We start from the raw sequence: 20,378 nt of genomic DNA on the forward strand, positions 1-20,378 counted from the left end.
AGAGAGAGAGAGAGAGAGAGAGAGAGAGAGAGAGAGAGAGAGAGAGAGAGAGAGGGAGAGAGAAAGAGAGAGAGAAATGTTCGTCAGGCGGGTTCAACGAATGGATATCTTTAGAGATCCTGTTTCAAGCGTCGCGCTCAATTATCACCGTTCGAGGAAAATTACCGTAGACGCATTAAAAAATTGTCTGTCCGGCGTTACGTCGAACTCCGTTATTATCTGTTTTAATGTTCGCCTTACGTAATCACTCAGATAGACTTTCATGATTGTCTCACGACGTGAGACAATCGATGATGGAAGCTTTACGATTCTTTTAATTACATTCGTGTGAAGTATGCGCGGTGAGGAAGCAAGGAACAGATCGATATTCCGCAGTAATCCATTATCCCCTCATTTTATATGCATCACTTACATTTTAGGGGTTAAAATGTGCTAATGAAATACAGCTGTGTTTCTAGCGAAATCTGCCGTGTTTCCAGTGAAATTTACCATGTTTTTTTGACAAGGTGGATCTCACTGAGTCTACTTCTGTGCGGCTTGTACTAGAAAATTAAAGAGAATCTACACTGTTAGAAAAGTTCTTAAAAATAATAGCATTTTTGTAAGTAAATTTAAGAATTTGATATTAAAATTAATAATAGTAAGGATTTTCATAACACTAGGATTATTAGTTATAAATTAGTTATAATATTTCATATTTCTTATGAAATCTAATATTTTCTATCTTCCACGTTTTCTTATTAAATTCCATATTAAATTATGAAACATTATAACACATTATGATATATTAGAATAATTTTTCCAATATATCATAAATACCAGACTGTTTTGGTCACGTGGCTTGAAAGATTCAACGGAGCTATCCGGAAGTCTCGATAAAGTCTCTTCATCGGTTCTCTTTTAATTCTGATTATGATTTGTCATAACTGTGTTATTAAATATAATATTGATTTTATCATTACTTTTTATAACATAGTTATTAAAAAACTTCACATCCCAGTTATTAAATTTAATACGAAGTTTTCTAACATTATATATGAAAAAGAAAAATGCTATAATATATTCTCTCAGTGGCCTCGCTTTGTCGGTGAAACTATCTCGCGCGCATCGCGACGGCGCGTCGACAGCGACGACGAATTTCGCACGGAGATGGTAAAAGTAGATCCGCGAATGTGTGCTCGAGTATTTCGAGCAGCTGGACACGTCAGATGCTGGCGCACGTTTCGCGAAACCTTCGATTTGCATAATCGTTCGAGGCCCGCTTCAATCGTCGCGTTCGCACGTTCTCAAGCGATTTGAAGAAGTGATACAATTATTCGAGCGCTCCCCGCGGTTCCGTTCCACATGCTCTCGGTGCTCGCAGACAATTACGCGGCTGGAGATTGCGATTTCACGGCGGTGCGCGATCCGCGCGTTTTGCGCGAGCGTCGTTACGAAAAATGAAAGTGCAAATCGAGGCGCGCGCAATCGCGAGAGTCGCGGCGAAAAACGCGCGGCGCAACGCGCAACAGCGTTGGATATTTGTAGCTGCAGTAATTGAATGTGATTCGCTAGAATTGCAGTCAGGAGAAGCATTTCTCTAGTAGGTGCTATTATAGGGACAGTGACAATAACTTGATCGGCATCAGTCGATAGAATTAATTGTCAATCAAACTTTGACGTGATTGATTATATACAAAGTCAATTCCATATTAAGTTATGAAACATTATGATATGTTAGAATAATGTTTCCAATATATCATAAATACGAGACTGTTGACTTTGGTCACATGGCCTAAAAGATTCAGCTTCCAAAGCATCGTGGCTTTTATCGAGACTTCAACGGAGCTATCCGGAAGTCTCTTCATCGGTTCTCTTTTAATTCTGAGTATGATTTGTCATAATTATGTGTTATTAAATATAATGTTGTTGTGTTATTAAATATAGTTATGACATAGTTATGACAAATCATAATCAGAATTAAAAGTATATGTTATTAATGCAGTATATGTCCCAGACTCTTCTTCGCATATTTTGTGAGAACGTAGAACGGATTGAGGTGAATATAAAAGCCCCTTTTTGAGATATTCGCAATAAATCTCAAGATATTAATTAAAGAAGATTGATGAATGATCGTGAATGATATGGTAGATGAGTTGTGGCGCCGTCTGCCGTTGTATACTTATACATTAAGTCAAACTGAACAAAAAGTTCTCCATTTTGCAAATGACCACATAAGTTTTTAGATATTAATTAAAGAAAATTTGTGCATTATAGTGCGCAATCGTGTAACAATTTTCTTTTACTACACGGAAAGAAAGGTTTGCTAATATATGGACAACTAAAAATATTAACTGCAGATGCAAATTTTCTTGCTTTCATAGCAAAGTTATTTAGTCGTGATAGCTAGCGAATCTTTTAGCTATCACAACTAAATAACTTTGCTATGAAAGCAAGAAAATTTGTTCCTGCAGTTAACATTTTTAGTTGTCCATATATTAGCAAATTTTTTTTTCCGTGTAATAACTAAAAATCTACGTAGTTATTTATATAGTATAGTTTTATTTCCTTCAGCCACAACCAAGGAGGGGACTTGGTTTACATTCACAAAAAACTTATCCGATCCACACATCCATCCACACCTTATCCATACCCTATTTTCTACATCTCTTTACTTTCTACACTTTCTCTTACTCTTCACCTATTCACAGCCTTTCTTTATTCTGTTATCTTGTTTATATTGCAGTCACATTTATATTATCTAATCCCTATCTTATTATACCTTATTTAACATTTTTATATTTTTACCTTTTCGCCATTTTACATTATTTCATTTTCGCCTTTTTTTCTACGTTTCACATTTTTACAATTTTTACAATTCTTACAGGTCTTACAATTCTTACAATTCTAGACTTCTTTCTCTTAGTTTCCTATCTCTCTCCTTCCATACTTCCCTTAGAATCCTACTTTTAACTTCATCTAATTCATCATTTCATATTCTCTCTTTCCTTTCTTTATCTTTCCTTCCTAATTCCTCAAACCAACCTTTAAATCTACGTAGTTATTTGAGAAATAATAAAGGGCTTTTTTGTTCAATTGGATCTTATGTCCAAACACACAATAACATACATCGCCATTACAGCTTATCTATCATATTGCGCGTGATCATTCACCAATCTTCTTTAATTAATACAAAATTGCTACAGTTTTCCTGGTTTTCCTGGAGAAAACCAGGAAAACCAAGAAAAGTAGTGGAATTTAAATTTGTCATGGAAAACCGGGATATCAGGGAAAAATATAAAATAACCTAGAATTTTGGTCTTTCCTTACAATTCTTTGAAATTAAGGTAACTCTTCCTGAGTTATAAAAGAAAAATACACAATCTTTAGACACTAAATCTAGAGTCACTAGGGATTTTATTAAGTCAAGTTTATTTTTTTTATTTTGACGTTAAAAGTTTATAAGTATGATGTAGGAATTCAAATGTTACTTAAAAAATAAATAAGATTTTCTTAGTTCATATTGAATATGTATACATCTATGCTAGTCCATGCATCATGTGTTAACAAAATAATTAAAATTTATATTTTATTCAATGTTTTTTCATTTAATCATCCTTTTCCGTTTCATAACTACATTCTTTTTTCTACTCATATAATTTTTATTAGCCTGAATGTGCATTTTCAAGGATATATATTAGGAATATTATCTTACTAAACTAAATATTTATTGCTTTTAATAATATGAGCTACTTTTTCTGTAATCCCTGTTCCTAAACGTTAAAATTGAAGATTATGGAAAATTCTCCGCTGTCGGAAACGTGTTTGGAAAACACGAAAAAGTTAGAGAATTTCAAAACTGATTTTCTGTAGCAACTCTGTAATATCTCGACTATTATTGCGAATATCGCAAAACGGTATAAAACTCTTATGTTCGCCTCAACTTGTTCTACATTCCCACAAAATAACCGAAGGAGAGTGTGGGACACCCTGTATACTGACTAATAATTAACGTCATCAATTGATATTATTCGTGATTTTATATATGACGATTAATCAACTTTAATTATTTATTCGCCAGTTTAGTCAAAGGGAATTTTCATCGATTAATGGCCAGCGCTGCTTTATTACACGCGTATCGCTTCTACTTTTTTTTCTTTTATTTAGAACCACACAAGAAGACAAGAAGAAGTGACCACATAATTTTAATGAGAGTAATCATCTGCTTCTCGCTCGCTGAGTGCGCTGAGCCGCCGATAATCCGCGACTGTATTCTCTCTCGTGTTTCCTATTAGAGCGAATTTCCGATGATAAGTGCTGTTTTGTCTGTCCTGTCTCGGCGTTTATCAAGTGGGCGTATGTTGCTTGCGCACGTACGCATACACGCGAATGCACGTGCTCGCGTGCGTTTTCCAGCGCAACCTTTTACGCGCTCGCACTCTCCCGAGGGCGTATCGCGCTCGTCGCTTCGATCAATCGCGAATTCCAGTCGAATTACGCGCCGCGATGATTTTTCCGCCGCGTAATAGAGAACACCGAGTCACCGGCGTGCACACGCGTTTTTTATGGTAAACTCCCAGCCCCAGCCGTTATTATGTAAAGTGAACGTCTCGTGCACACGCGCGACGTCCACACGGATAATCGTCGTCCCGTTAGCGCGCGCGCGCGCGAGCGCGCACGGTACAATGCGCCAGGCGATTCCGCAAAAATGTCGGCTCTGTCGTGGAAACACGGACGTATCGGTGAGAAAATCGACTCGGAGGATGGTCCAACAGCTCGCTGTCGCCGTGGCGCGTCGTCAACCCATTAAGCCTGACCTACAATATGCTCTTTGCTTCCTGCTTCTTTCTCTTTATCTGACTCAAACCTTAAGCTTTAAGCCAGAAAAAGGCAGAAGACAAGAAACAGAATGCAAAGAGCATATTGTAGATCAGGCTTTAAGGTCCAAGAGAAAATCCGCTAAGGATAGGCTTTCCAAAATCATCTAAATTAGGGTAAAACGTCGAAATTTGTTAAAAAGTGAAAGCAAAATTTGTGTTGGATTTCAAAATTCAAGATGGCGGACCAATATGTCGGCCTGAAAATTAGAAATTTCGACCTATTTGAGTGAAAATCTGTATAGAGGAGGTTTTGGGTTCGCTGAGTATGAATATGCACTTATTTTTTCACAATTTTTCAAAACGTACTTTCATTGAAATAAATCAAAATTAAAAATTTTTGGTCGCTATATTGATTTTTAAAGTCAAAAAATTTTTCTTCTACAGTCTGCTAAAGTATATTTTGCCCCAAAACAAACACCTTCGAAAGGTAGCTTATAATTTGGTTGGATTTTTCGCCAAATAACAAAACTATATCAAATTTTCGCATTTTTGGGCGGCCATATTGGATCCGTCATTACGAATTTTGAAAAAATAAGTGCATATTCATACACTGTAAAAAATTTGTGTAAAATTACATCTATTATAGTGAATAATTTTGAGACCAACTATTATAGATGTAAATTTATACACGTAATTATCGCATAAAATATATATTTATGTAGAAGAAAAACACATTTTGATACATGTGTAAATTTACAACTATAATACTTGGTCTCATAATTACATGGAATTTTACATAAATTTTTTACAGTGTACTCAGTGAATCCCAAACCCCCCCTATACGGATTTTCACTTAAATAGGTCAAAATTTCAAATTTTCAGACCGATATATTGGTCCGCCATCTTGAATTTTGAAATCCAACACAAATTTTTTTTCACTTTTTAACAAATTTCGACGTTTTGTCCTAATTTAGATGGTTTTTGAAAGCGGCTTTCTCTTGGGCCTTAATAGGTTAATCAAGTTAGCACTTCGTGCGTCATACTAGTCTGTCGGATTGCCTGTAAGAGGATCTTTAGGGTGTCCGAAAGAACGTCATAAAAATGCTTTATCCGACAACACTCGTATGACAAATAAAGTACCAGCCTTAAGGGAGATAGACGCTGTGAAAAAAGTTCTTTTTAGCGAATTTTTTGTGACACAAAAAGCAGATAGATAAATCAATGTTTTTGCATTGAATTAGTCTTTTAAACTGTTGAAAAATATTTTTCTATTTGACGAAATTTTTTTTGGTATATAAATGTGTCTGTATTAAGCTCTGCACCTGGAATCCTTAAAAGTCATCTGAAATAAAAAGAACCCTAGGTTTTCTTCAAGCACATGTGAATGTAGTTTCAGTTAAGCGTACGAAAATTTCAATATTTTAATTATTCGCAAAATACCGCACGTTTAAAAAAAATGTTCGAAAATCATCCAAAACAAAAGTACCGTTTTTATTGGCATTTTTTGAGGAAATGTTAATCGTAAAAAAATCTGTACGCTTAACTGAAACTACACACATTCATATACTTTAAGAAAATCTTGGGTCTTTTTATTTCAGATGATTTTTAAGAACTCCAGGTGCAGGGTTGATGGAACGTGCAGAGCCTGTTGCAGACACATTTATATAAAATAAAAATAAAATAATATAATTATATAAAAATAATTTATAATTTATATAAAAATAAAATAAAAATATATTTCATCAAATAGAAGAATATTTTCCAACAGTTCAAAAGATGACTAATTCAAAGCAGAAACGTTAATTTATCTACCTGCTTTATGGGCGTCAGAAAAAATTCGCTTTTTTCACAGTTATCTTCCTTAAACTCGGTTTCGCGCTGGCTCCGCGGATTTCATAGCGTCACTCGCGATAAACCGCGACCGATTGAACGCGTTTGCATCGCTATCGCGACGATACCCGGGGTTCTTTTTTTGCTCCAACGCGGGCCGTGATATGTGTGTCGGACATGCGAACAAATCGAGGGATACTTTCCCTACTTTCGCGCACGGCTACCGCGTGTCCGTGCGACGACGCGCAGTGGATCGAAAGCGTCAATTCTGGCTGAATTTAAATAAATTCCAGTTCTATCGAACCGATTCTGGCTTGATTTAATAAAGTCTTCTCCGGCTTAAGCGTCGTCTACAATGAGAACTTAAGTCGTAAAATTTAAGCCTTAAGCCCTAAGCCGTAAGAAGTTGACCAATCACAGTCAATTATAAGAAAAATAATCGACTGCGATTGGCCAATTTCTTACGGCTTAAGGCTTAAAGCTTAAGGCCTATATTCTGAACCCTCTTTTATCGATAAAAGTGCCTTGAATATAGCTTCTCAGCCAATCAGGTGGCTCCTAAGCCTCTTTTATAGGCACTTTTATAGATAAAAGAGGATTGAGAATACGAGCCTAGGTCTTACAACTTAAGTTCTCATTGTAGACGACGCTTTAAAATTCTCAAGTCAGGAAAAGATAAAGAAAAAGAAACAGAAAACAGGCATTGTAGATCGGGCTCGAAGGGGCTGCCGATAATTGTACGGTTCTCCTCCTAGACGAGATCTCCGCGAGAATCGAAAGGCGTGGTTCGTTGACTTCGCAATCGCGACCAGATCGCGATCAGATCGAGGAAGATCGCAGAAGATCGTAGATCCTAAAAATCAAGTCGGCTACCGCCGGAAAGAGGGAACCAAAACAAAAATTGTGCAACCCGCCTTTCGGTATTTGATTGTATAATGAATGAGAGGTGACGAGCGCGCGGAAAAAAACCGGTTCCCCGTCACGACGTTGAATCATACCTGAAACCTGTCTGCGTTTGGTGGCTGCTCGTCGATTCGCGCTCATGCCATCTTCGTAAGTTCCGGTCCACAATACATCACCATGTAGTAAGGTAAAAGTACCTGAACACTAATACCACCTAACACTGCTCTGTTAAAATGAATCAGTCAAACATCACTGAAAACAGTGAATATATACTGATTGCAGTTATAAGTATAGCACTGAAAGTGCTCAGTGCTATACTCATAACTGATATTAGTGACTGTTCACTGATTCACCTTAAGAGAGTGGACATTCTTATTGTTTAGGTCTTTTACCATAAGCTTTGGGCCTTTTTCTTTAAAAAGGAAGGAGGAAAAATGTTATTTTTCTGATATTTGAGTGATGAAGGTGATATCTTTCGAAATTGTTAAGTGGCATCGAAAACTAGAACGTTTAACTTTAAGTTCGGTATCCTAATGTAACGTGATCTTTGGCGAAAGGCGTTTCTCGCACTACCAGACATCGGAATCGCCAATTTTAAGCGTTATCACGACTTCAATGCGGGCAACACCTTTCGCTAGAAATTACTTTTCTTACTGCTATTGCGCTGTATTATATTTCCTCTAAAGCTTAATTAGTTTTGGCTTTATCTAAGATATGATATCTAGGATATGAGCTAAAGGCTTATTACTTTGGTAAATATTAAAGTCTTACTGTCTACTGCCAATCCCATCTACAATAGGATTGGCAGTAGACAGTAAGACGTGTAAGCAGTAAGCAAATTGACCAATCACAGTGGATTATCTTGTAATAATCGACCGTGATTGGTCAATTTGCTTACTGCTTACGTCTTACTGTCTACTGCAATCCCATCATGGATGGTCCTTAAAGCTCCTGGCCTCTCGTATTGTCTATCTCTTTTTAATGACGTCAGAGAAAATGCTTGCTAAAAATTTTTGCAAAATACGTTAAAATAAAAGTATATATTCATAAAGTAATACTTGCAATCGATTAAACAAATTTGTAAGAAATTCTGTGCACTCCCTTTTTTCTCTAATCAATAATTTATTGTAAATTAGAAATAGAACTGAATAGAAATAGGCGAAGAAATAGGTTAAGAAGGTAGATTGTATGTCAATTTACGACAAATTATTGATTGTTAGAGCAAAAGAGGAGTGCACGGAATATCTTACAAATTTGTTTAATCGATTACAAGTGTTACTTATAAGTGTTATGGATATATATTTTTATTTTAACATATTTTACAAAGATTTTTAGCATGCATTTTCTCATTTTTGACGTCAGCCTTAACGCGGTATATTTTGTTTGGGATTGCGTTTCGACACACGCTGATCGGCGCGCCGAAATCCCGACAATTTTCCTCATTTTTCGACCGGGATATATGTTTTCGATCTCTCGAGGAGACGGAATCACCTTGTTTTGACACAACATCGCGGTCAAGCAGTCGACCTGAAATTGTTAATTTTAACTTCTGGCGCGACGGGAAGATTTTACATCTGTATTTTACCGTCGAAACTAGGCCTGAAATGTTTTCGTTATTCGGCTCGGTTTGTTCGCGATCCTCCTGACCGTACAAATAAAGAATAGCCAAGAATTTCGAGCGATAACTGTCGCGGTCTGAGACACTAAAAAAGCCGTTTATTTCAAATTATTCCTTCTCGTCGAGTTTGTCTCTCATCAAAATAGATCCTTGGTCCGCAAGCTCGTACGGATTGTCCAGCGTGTGAGTGACGTTGAAAGTCACTCAAAGGTGCTCACCATGACGTGCATTAGCGCGTATTGTTTACTGCGCCAGGCTCATTAATATTGCTTTGTGCATGGTGATTCGTGGTAGCGGGTTTTCCGACGTTAACAAAAGCGGGAACGGAGAGGAGCAGGCGAAAAAGGAATGAGCGCGCAGAAACGCATGATTTATGATGACTCGCGGTCACGCGGCCGAACGCCCTCGCATGATTTCGCAATTCGGCGTTATTTCTCGCAAAACTGTAGTTAAATACGCACCACGCTGATAGCAGCCGGCTTCGTAAAGGAGAAACATCGGTGTGCACTGAGAGAAAAAAATAGTTGGAATAACTATAATTTCACTACATTTTACAGTTCGTTTTGGCCTCAAACATATAGTTCATCTAAACAAGAAGATATAGCAGAATAAACACACATTTATAGTCACCATCTTATTACTCTATGTGTATAGTAAAGCACCTTTTGGGAATATAGTTACATGTATCTATATTTGCCAAATATTCCAATTGACTATTTAAAATAGTTAATTTCTCTTACCATTCAATATTTGCTACCTTACTATATTTTTTATTTCAAATAATTATAATTTTTGTTGAAAATTTTACACGGATCAGTATACTATGCTTATATTGTAAATATTACAAATATTATGGTAACATTTACTATAAAAATGATATTCTTAACTATAATCTTTTTACTATTATAGTTCCAAATATCATACATTTTCTCTCAGTGAACTGAAAGAGAAAGAACAGTTGGAATTACTATAATTCCACTATATTTTATAGTTCGTTTTGGCCTCAAACATATATTTATAGTTTATCTAAACAAGAAGATATAGCAGAATAAACACACATTTATAGTCACAATCTTATTACTCTATGTGTATAGTAAAGCACCTTTTGGGAATATAGTTACATGTACCTATATTTGCCAAATATTCCAATTGACTATATAAAATAGTTAATTTCTCTTACCATTTAATATTTGCTACCTTACTATATTTTTTATTTCAAATAATTATAATTCTTGGTGAAAATTTTACACGGATCAGTATACTATGCTTATATTGTAAATATTACAAATATTATGGTAACATTTACTATAAAAATGATATTCCTAACTATAATCTTTTTACTATTATAGTTCCAAATATCATACATTTTCTCTCAGTGAACTGAAAGAGAAAGAACAGTTGGAATTACTATAATTCCACTATATTTTATAGTTCGTTTTGGCCTCAAACATATATTTATAGTTTATCTAAACAAGAAGATATAGCAGAATAAACACACATTTATAGTCACAATCTTATTACTCTATGTGTATAGTAAAGCACCTTTTGGGAATATAGTTACATGTATCTATATTTGCCAAATATTCCAATTGACTATTTAAAATAGTTAATTTCTCTTACCATTCAATATTTGCTACCTTACTATATTTTTTATTTCAAATAATTATAATTTTTGTTGAAAATTTTACACGGATCAGTATACTATGCTTATATTGTAAATATTACAAATATTATGGTAACATTTACTATAAAAATGATATTCTTAACTATAATCTTTTTACAATTATAGTTCCAAATATCATATATTTTTCTCTCAGTGAACTGAAAGAGAAAGAACAGTTGGAATTACTATAATTTCACTATATTTTATAGTTCGTTTTGGCCTCAAACATATATTTATAGTTTATCTAAACACGAAGATATAGCAGAGTGAATACACATTTATAGTCACCATCTTATTATTCTATGTATATAATAAAGCACCTTTTGGGAATATAGTTACATGTACCTATACTTGCCAAATATTCCAATCGTATTGACTGTATAAAATTCCAATCGTATTGACTATATAAAATAGTTAATTTCTCTTACCATTCAATATTTGCTACCTTACTATATTTTTTATTTCAAATAATTATAATTCTTGGTGAAAATTTTACACGGGTCAGTATACTATGCTTATATTGTAAATATTGCAAATATTATGGTAACATTTACTATAAAAATTATATTCCTAACTATAATCTTTTTACTATGCCATTATAGTTCCAAATATCATACATTTTTCTCTCAGTGTGTGTATGTATGTGTGTATGCGCGAGTCTGCACGTCGATGTGTGCGTGGAGTCGCTCGCTGCGAAGAACGTTTCACGTTTACGGCCGGTAAATGCGTAGAACTGCATTCGCCACGCGCATTTTGTCGCGCGGAGCCTCGCCCTGAATTTCACTCGGACTTTTTTACGAAATCCTCGGAAAGGACTTTTGCCGCCGCTTTATCCCGTGCGTCTCCGCGACCACGGAGATTTTACTCGACCTGGGAATGATTCTAATTGTCGGAACCACGATCGCGACGGGGAAAATCGCCAATTTCAGCCGTGTAATTAGTCGGATCTTGCTCGCAACGGGAGCTTCTTCTTATCAATGTTGGCTAGGAACTTTGTACACAGAAAAACGCCATTCTACTGCCAAGAAATGCGATTACTCGGTTTACTTTCCTTCTTTTAACTAGTAGTTAACGACACTGTAAAATTACAAAGAATTCATATGAAGAAGAAAAGAAATTACACTGAGGGAAAAATTACCTTAAAGTCAACAAATATTTCTTTGATGGGTGCCATTGACATGTTTACTTATAAGCCTAAATTCTCTTTATTTAAATCAAATATTGTTTACCCGATTTAAACAATATTTGACTTACATAAAAAGAATTTAGATTTAAATAAATATGATAATGGCACCCACATCAAAGAAATATTTGTTGATTTTAAGGTAATTTTTCTCTCAGTGTATGATATTCTTCTTATGTATGTACTTAAAAGAGGAATTTGTTCTCTTTACCGAAATATTACAAAACCTTATCAGAGAGAAAGTTGAGTCGACTTTATATGTTGTATGCAGCCCGAATTTTTGTTTGAATTTAATATTCTTGATTGCAATATTATGCTTGCTAGGATAAGAATTAGGATTCAGAATGAACTTTGAATAAATTCGATGGGCCCGTTATGATGAGAACTAGTGGTAGACTTACGAATATGTAAACTTATTCTTGAATACTTGAAACTAGTGACATTCACTTGAACGCAACATTTATTTTTCTGCGTGTAGTACCACACTTTTATGAGTTGAAGGGCCTCTTATGAGTCCGTAGCGTGGCATGTCTGTTTCAGTGTTTAACAAGCAAGTAAAAACCCCTTCCGGATCGGTAATATCGCGATGCTTGCTCCTCTTGTAAAATCCGCAAGAGCTTCGAGCGTCTTTGTTGACCGGCTGTGGGAGGCGGTGCTCCCCGCGAAAGCGAATTCCGGAGTTCACATCGCGACGATCCGCCGCGTGTGTAGGTGAGGCTCAATTCGCTTTTCCGCATCGACAGTGTCGGTAATTGAACTCCTCGGGATTATAGCGATCTCCCGGTGAGCTGTGTTCGGCCTCGCGTAACGCTCGGCGGGCTATGAATAGAAAATGGAGTGTAACTATCGTCGGCCGATTGTTTCGAGACGATCTCGCGCGCGGCGCCGGTTATCCTCTTATCTATTTAGCGCGCGGGGACCAAGAGAGACAGATAGAGAAATGGGAGACGGCCAGAGAGAAAGAGAGACACCTTGAAGTCATAAGAATACGCGTGTCTCTCTCCCCTCCGTCTCCTGCCCCCCTCGCCACCTTCCCTGTAACAACCTGTAGCCCGCGATGGAGGACGGACAAGCTCGGTCTCGGCCGTGGCTGGTACCGCCATCCTCCTATCCCTTCTCATTCTATCGGATCATCTACCATCAACGATCGCGCTCACTACTCCATTCTACGAAGACTCGCCGCGACAGCTCTCAGCGACCGACCAGTCTATCTCCTTCTCCCTCTCTGTGTATCTCTCTCTCCTCTCGCTTCAGAGCGATATTCTCGCGATACGAATTTCTACAGTCCACTGCAATTTCTCTCTTCTCTTTCCCTCCGTTCTCCCTTCTGTCGCGAAATACCATTTTTCCTCTCGGCCTTATCGTAGATGTCACCGATGCCATCGCGTGGAACGTCCACGTGCTTTTTTTTTCTGCTTTCACGATGCGGGCACGATGTGGTCGGATCACGAAATAGATGGACGACGAGGACTGGGCCCGGCTACAGTCCCGACCGTGGCTGGTACCGCCACCACCCATATCAGAGCCGGCCGTCCGGCCGCCGTTTCACCGAATAATCTACCTAGCGGCGCGATTCGACTCCCACGACCGCGCTCGCTCCGCTCCCGCCGCCGCCGCGGACTCTCGAACGCGGAGAGGAGATCGGCCGCGCTCGTCCGCGTCCGGTTTTTCTCGCGGCGCAACGTGCGCGAATGTCAGTCCGCCGCGAGACGTCAGCTGGCAAGTGTTGTCTCGCAGTCGTTCCGTCTCGCACACAGTCGCGATCCCCCTCGAGCCGCTCCGCGAGAACGCGCGAATTTTGGGAATGCGTCGCGCGCGACCTCGTTGAACGTCCGCGGAATTGCACCAGCACGAGGAAGGCCTGAGCCAGGTAAGCGATTTTCTCGCGAGACGCGGACGTCTCGATGTTGATCGCCGACGCGACGATGTGAGTGAGAATGACGATACGTCGGCCTCGATCGATCGCGATCGCCTTTTATTACGTAGAGTGTCCAGCGAAGGAACATTTAGGCATTAGGCTGACGTTTGAACAGGTGTAGCCAGGTCGTGCGCAGAAAAATGCATGCTGCATTTAAGTAGATGTTACTTGTTTCGAGTATTTCGTGAGTTTATATACGTGTGCAAATCTATCATAACTTCGTCACACACTGAGAGAAAAATATAGTTGCTTTCGGCGTCAACTCTATACTCTTTTGTGATTTTAAGCATAAAAATAGTTAGAAAAACCATTGTTTTAATAAATATTATTAGAAAAATTGTTCTTCTAATTATTTTTCTGGTTAAAATCACAAGAAAGTATAGTTGACACCAAAAGTGACTATATTTTTCTCTCAGTGCAAGCATGAAATTTATTTAATATACATTCTGGATCCTCATAAAAGGCTTTTTTAACTTTTCAATCAAAGAATATTGACTTATAACAAAAATTCGGTTTACTCGCTATACCGAGCCAACTTTTTTTGGATTAAATTTATTTAAATTGAAATTTAATTGAATAAATTTGTTTCGAGTATTTCGTGAGTTTATATATATATGGAAATCTACCATAACTTCATCACAAGCATGAAATTTATTCAATATACATTCTGGATCCTCATAAATGGCTTTTTTAACTTTTCAATTAAAGAATATTGACTTATAACAAAAATTCGGTTTACTCGCTGTATAGAGCCAACTTTGTTTGGATTAAATTTATTTAAATTGAAATTTAATTGAATAAATTTGTTTCGAGTATTTCGTGAGTTTATATATATGTGCAAATCTTCCATAACTTCATCACAAGCATGAAATTTACATTCTGGATCCTCATAAAAAACTTTTAGCTTTTCAATTAGAGAATATTGATTTATAACAAAAATTTGGTTTGCTCGCTGTACAGAGCCAACTTTTTTTGGGTTAAATTTACTTAAATTGAAATTTAATTGAAGTTACTTGTTTCGAGTATTTCGTGAGTTTATATATATATGTGCAAATCTATCATAATTTCATCACAAGCATGAAATTTATATTCTGGATCCTCATAAAAGGATTTTTTAGCTTTTCAATTAGAGAATATTGATTTATAACAAAAATTTGGTTTGCTCGCTGTACAGAGCCAACTTTTTTTGGATTAAATTTACTTAAATTGAAATTTAATTGAAGTTACTTGTTTCGAGTATTTCGTGAGTTTATATATATATATGTGCAAATCTATCATAACTTCATCACAAGCATGAAATTTATTCAATATACATTCTGGACTCTCATAAAAGGCTTTTTTAGCTTTTCAATTAGAGAATATTGATTTATAACAAAAATTTGGTTTGCTCACTGCACACTTTTTTTAGATTGAATTTTATAACAATTTTCCAAAAAAAATAAATTCTCTTCTATTAAGTGTATGATGATGAATTTTTCTAAAATTTTTGATGAGTATATCTTGAGACTATCATCGAGAAAATATTCTTTGTTGAAAGTATGATTCCATTACTCTTAGAAAAAGGAAAATAAGCTAAGAAATCGTATTTTTGTAAAAGTAAAACGACACTTTCCTGTACGTATAATCTTCCGCGATTTTATTTGACACAATCGCATAACCTGCGAGTCACCTCTGATGCTCACTTGAGCCATAAAACATGCGACATACCTCAGCATTACAATAAACATTGCAAACTGTCCGTTCGCCGGGTGATGTACAATTACAGGCGAACAGGTCACCCCATAAAGCGCAGCGAGCTGCGGAAACGACGTTTTGGAGAAGATCGTCGTTTCAACAACTCTGTCATTACGTCTACTCCGCGGAGTTATCGTCATCCGGTGTTCGCGGTGGAACGCGAGATGGTTGGATGCGCGTCATTCGCACGTGCGAAATCTCCTTGATCAGGCTTAATTACGAGAGCGTCGTTCCCACATCCGCGCGCGAATTTGAAAGTCATTGCGCGGCGGTGATGATGATGGTGATGATCGACAAAGGCGGTGGATCCGTCCGCTCGTCCGTGAAGCACGTAGCTTGCCGAACTCACGGCGAGCTCTAATAGAGCCCTCGCAATTAACGGCTAATTGTCCGCGTTATTGCTCGCGCATTTGAGCGGCGGGATATCTAAACCCGCCAGCTGGAGCCACACACACACACACACACACAACACACAAAGCGCGGATAAATGGGTTATTCCGTTCTCCGCGAGTGAAAACTCGCCGCGGTTCCGCCACAATCGGCGGCCACCTCGCCTTCACGGAGCGAACGCAATGAGGAGAATGATCACTTTCTTACGTCGCGCGAAATCGCGAGCGAGCGAGCACGAGCACGATAGATCCGCGGATGAAATCATAACGAGTAACTTTACGGAGGCTTTTCAGTGAAATCCGCAAATTATAGTGGGCGCTCCACTTTCCTTAAGCGTCCTTTCGTCGATTACTTTCTTACGTCGTAACACGGTCGAGGGGATCCTCCGCCCCTCGGGACGATCGATTCTCGACTTGGCCGCGAGTTTCTTCGTCACGCCATTAAAGGTTTTATTCCTTTAACCCGCGGAGTTCTCGACACCAAGCTGGCCGGCGACTCCGCGTACGGAAACTGTCACTCTACACCGCAGAAATCGTGTACCTTTAATAATAGCCTTTAATAATAGCCGAATACATAACTCGGGTATCTCGTGTAAAATCAGAGCACGATTGGAATCCTCTCGCGAGCACTTGTCGCTTTTGTGTGTCGAAGCGCATGCATGAAATATTTGTGTGTATTGTTGTATTCTGTGAGGTATAATTGACAGCAATTTTGCGTACGTTTCCACGGATGAATAGTCACGATTGATCCCTCAAATTCTCTTTGTACACCCGAGAAAATATCTCTTATCTTCTTATAGAAATCCTCTTGTGTATGATCTCAAGAGAATTCTTCTTAAAGCGAAGATATTTTAAGCACAATACTCTTAAGGTTAAAAGAACTTCTTTTATCTACGCGTACAGGTCTTGGGATTTTAATAGAAATTTCTTTTAGTAAGAAAGGCATTCTGCTTGAAGCAAACATTGTGTTAACATGGAAGAAACTCCGTTAGCACAACGGAATTTTCTGTTACTTGGGGACCAAACGAAAAGTTCGGTTGTAAGAACAGGAGAGAAGTTTCTGCTCAGCAAATTGTTCAGCAGTCTCAGCCGAGTTCTAGTGCGGCTAAATATTCAGACGAATATTCTCAGTCATAGTAATAGATATCATTTCTCGTCAGCGAACTTTTCGTTTAGTTCCCACTCAGTTATCTGAACTGAAGTAATTTTTTCCGTGTAGAATATTTACCTCTTGCTTTTAGAAGAATCCTCTTGAAGCCACGCATGTAAGAGAATATTGTTGAGGATGAAACGATGTATACATACTTTTTTGGACGCGCACACACACGCAATTTACGTGTCTAGAGGAGAGATTTCCTCGTGATAACAGATTGATGCCAGCGCGTGAGACAACGTTGACACGCGCGCTGCACGCATCCCACCCTATTAATTTCATTCACTCTCCGGGCTCGCCCCGAGCGATTCTGTACGGAGATAAATTTATCACAATTACACGCGCGTAGCCGCCCAAGCGCGTTGATAACGACGGCGCGTCTGTCTGCGCGCTGCAGCGTAAATCCAGCGACAATTAGCCAGTCGCGATGTCAAGCAGCGAGCGTTCATCTCTGCGCGAGCAATCAGCGGCGGCCCCTTTTCACCCCCGTTTCTTCGCTCGCGGTGTAATTAGACGTTAGCTACCAACGGAGGTAGTTCTCCGCATCTCGGAAGTAACAGTATCGCTTTTTATGAGGCTGTCTCGTCAGGTCGGGTTTGTGTTCTCCGCGGCCCTGCGGGGTCCCGCTGCAGTGCGAGACTTGTCGACTCTCTTAAAATGAAACAGTGAAACATCACTGAAAACAGTGAATGTACACTGATTTGCAATTATAAGTGTTGCACTGAGAGTGCTCAGTGCTGTACTTATAACTGATATCAGGCACTATTCACTGATTTACTTTGAGAGAGTACAATTCCTTGCCTACACTTTAATTTTGTCAACGAGCACTTTACTGTATTTGGTGGCCAATTACTTATGTCAGATCACTCTCTTAAAGTGAAACATTACTGAAAACAGTGAATGTACACTGATTTGCAGTTATAAGTGTTGTACTGAGAGTGCTCAGTGCTGTACTTATAACTGATATCAGGCACTATTCACTGATTCACTTTAAGAGAGTACAGTGTATCTCGAAAAACGCGCGATCGGACACACCGACCTGTAAAACGACCGGTGTGGAAACGGTGTCGTGAACACACGCGCGCGGAAAGGGGAATCTTATTGTCGAGATGCTAATAATAATGCCTTAATAGAGGCGTTTAAGCGCTGCCCCCCGATCCGACCGCCCGGGGAGACCTTTAAGGGGGCTGGAGGGTCAGATTGCCTGAAAATCGTGCTTGTTTTTTCATAATTTTTTCTGACAAACTGAATGAATATACGAAAGTGTTATTTTGACGTGTATTTATACAACATATAAAGAGAAAAAAAATATAATTTTGATGATCAAACACTCAATTTAAGTGTATGGTACATGCAGTTATATTTCGTTTTTCTTTTCAAGATCATTTTGTAGTAATATCTTGACTCTCGGTGGTTCAATTAAGCTGAGTTTTAGGTAGAAAATTTTCGTAAGCTTATCCTTATCGTGTGAACCACTATAATAGAAATTATAGTTAACAAAATATCTTAATGGAATGTTATTAAATTCTCAGTTCTTTTATAGTAAAAAAGTTAATATTTCAAAATTAAATATTTTCACGAGTAAAAATTTTCAGTTCTTTTATAGTAAAAAAGTTAATATTTCAAAATTAAATATTTTCACGAGTAAAAATTTTCAGTTCTTTTATAGTAAAAAAGTTAATATTTCAAAATTAAATATTTTCACGAGTAAAAATTTTCAGTTCAATTAAGCTGAATTTTAGATAGAAAATTTTCGTAAGCTTATCGTTATCGTGTGAATTATTCGTGAAAATATTTAATTTTGAAATATTAACTTTTTTACTATAAAAGAACTGAAAATTTTTACTCGTGAAAATATTTAATTTTGAAATATTAACTTTTTTATTATAAAAGAACTGAAAATTTAATAACATTCCATTAGATATTTTGTTAACTTAATTTCTATTATAGTGGTTCACACGATAAGGATAAGCTTACGAAAATTTTTTTCCTAAAACTCAGCTTAATTGGACTACCGAGAATAGATATTACTGAAAAATGACGACCTTGAAAAGAAAAACGAAATATATTTTAACTACATGTACCATATACTTATATTAAGTATTTGATTATCAAAATTATATTTTTCTTTTCTTTATATGTTGTACAAATACACGTCAAAATAACACTTTCGTATATTCATTCAGTGTGTCATAAAAATTTGTAAAAGAACAAGCATGATTTAAAAAATGTAAAAGAACAAGCATGATTTTCAGGCAATCTGATCCTCCAGTCCCCTTAAATCTCCTCGCTTCCGAGAGAATTCTGTGTATCCTTCTCGCTCGCTCGCTCGCTCGCTCTCTCGTAGCGGGAAAAACATTTTCTTTCGTGAATTAATATCATCATTTCTATAGACATCGACCAAATTCGGAAACAGAATTTTGTCTCCAAATCGACTTTAATAAAAGATAAATTTATAATAATAATAATAATAATTCATTATTTATTATTATTATTATCATTATTATTATTAAGCGAGGATCTATAGCCAGCGATGAAGTGCATGCTTTAATGCTTGTTTTCTGTCAGCACTTTTCTATCTCAATGAAACGATAGAAAGGAGAAAGCGATAAGCCTCTGGAGTTTTGCTTCTGCAGGCCAGAGAGTCGATTGTGCATAACATAACATGACGAAACATAATAAAAATGAACAAATTTATTAGGCTAATTTAACCAATTTATTAAGTCAATTAATTTAATTTATTGACGAAATCGTAAATATTTTAGCAAATCCGCTCATTTTTATTATTTTCACCAAGGTATATGACACATACACACACACATACATACTTTTATGAAATACGGGAATTGTGTAGCACACCTATATCTATATTATTCATTAACCTATACTTTCTCTCTCGCACGGGAAAAAAGGTTTAGTTGAATTAACCAAATATCTGGTCGAATATGAACGATCCAGAAATTCCGATTGAAGTAACCCGAATTCTGTTTAAGCCAACCAAAAATCTTGTTAACTTAAACAGAATTCGGGTTACTTCAATCGGAATTTCTGGATCGTTCATATTCGACCAGATATTTGGTTAATTCGACCAAACCTTTTTCGGGTCCTGCATTGGGAGTATTTTACAACATACATTCGAGTGGGTAAAATTGTTAAGTTAGAACTTTGATTTCTGGCTCGACGTCCAC

At 37.2% G+C, this 20,378-nt stretch overlaps 1 protein-coding gene across 2 annotated transcripts in view; it reads left to right on the forward strand.

Annotated features, from left to right (window-relative positions):
- LOC116844513 (PTB domain-containing engulfment adapter protein 1-like) overlaps positions 1-20,378 on the forward strand; it is an 84,439-nt gene that overhangs the window by 16,440 nt on the left and 47,621 nt on the right. Inside the window, exon 1 of one of the 2 annotated variants that reach the window (XM_032816124.1) lies at positions 13,681-13,866. The exons of the other annotated variant lie outside the window; for it this stretch is intronic. The gene's annotated coding sequence lies outside the window, so the exon portion shown is untranslated. Of the gene's footprint in view, positions 1-13,680; positions 13,867-20,378 lie in introns of those variants that run through there. 2 annotated transcript variants of the gene reach the window in all.

The sequence above is a fragment of the Odontomachus brunneus genome, unplaced genomic scaffold, assembly GCF_010583005.1.
Source record: "Odontomachus brunneus isolate Ranch 3 - 2012 unplaced genomic scaffold, Obru_v1 Obru_scaffold_042, whole genome shotgun sequence".
In the NCBI taxonomy this organism is placed as follows: Eukaryota; Metazoa; Arthropoda; class Insecta; order Hymenoptera; family Formicidae; genus Odontomachus; species Odontomachus brunneus.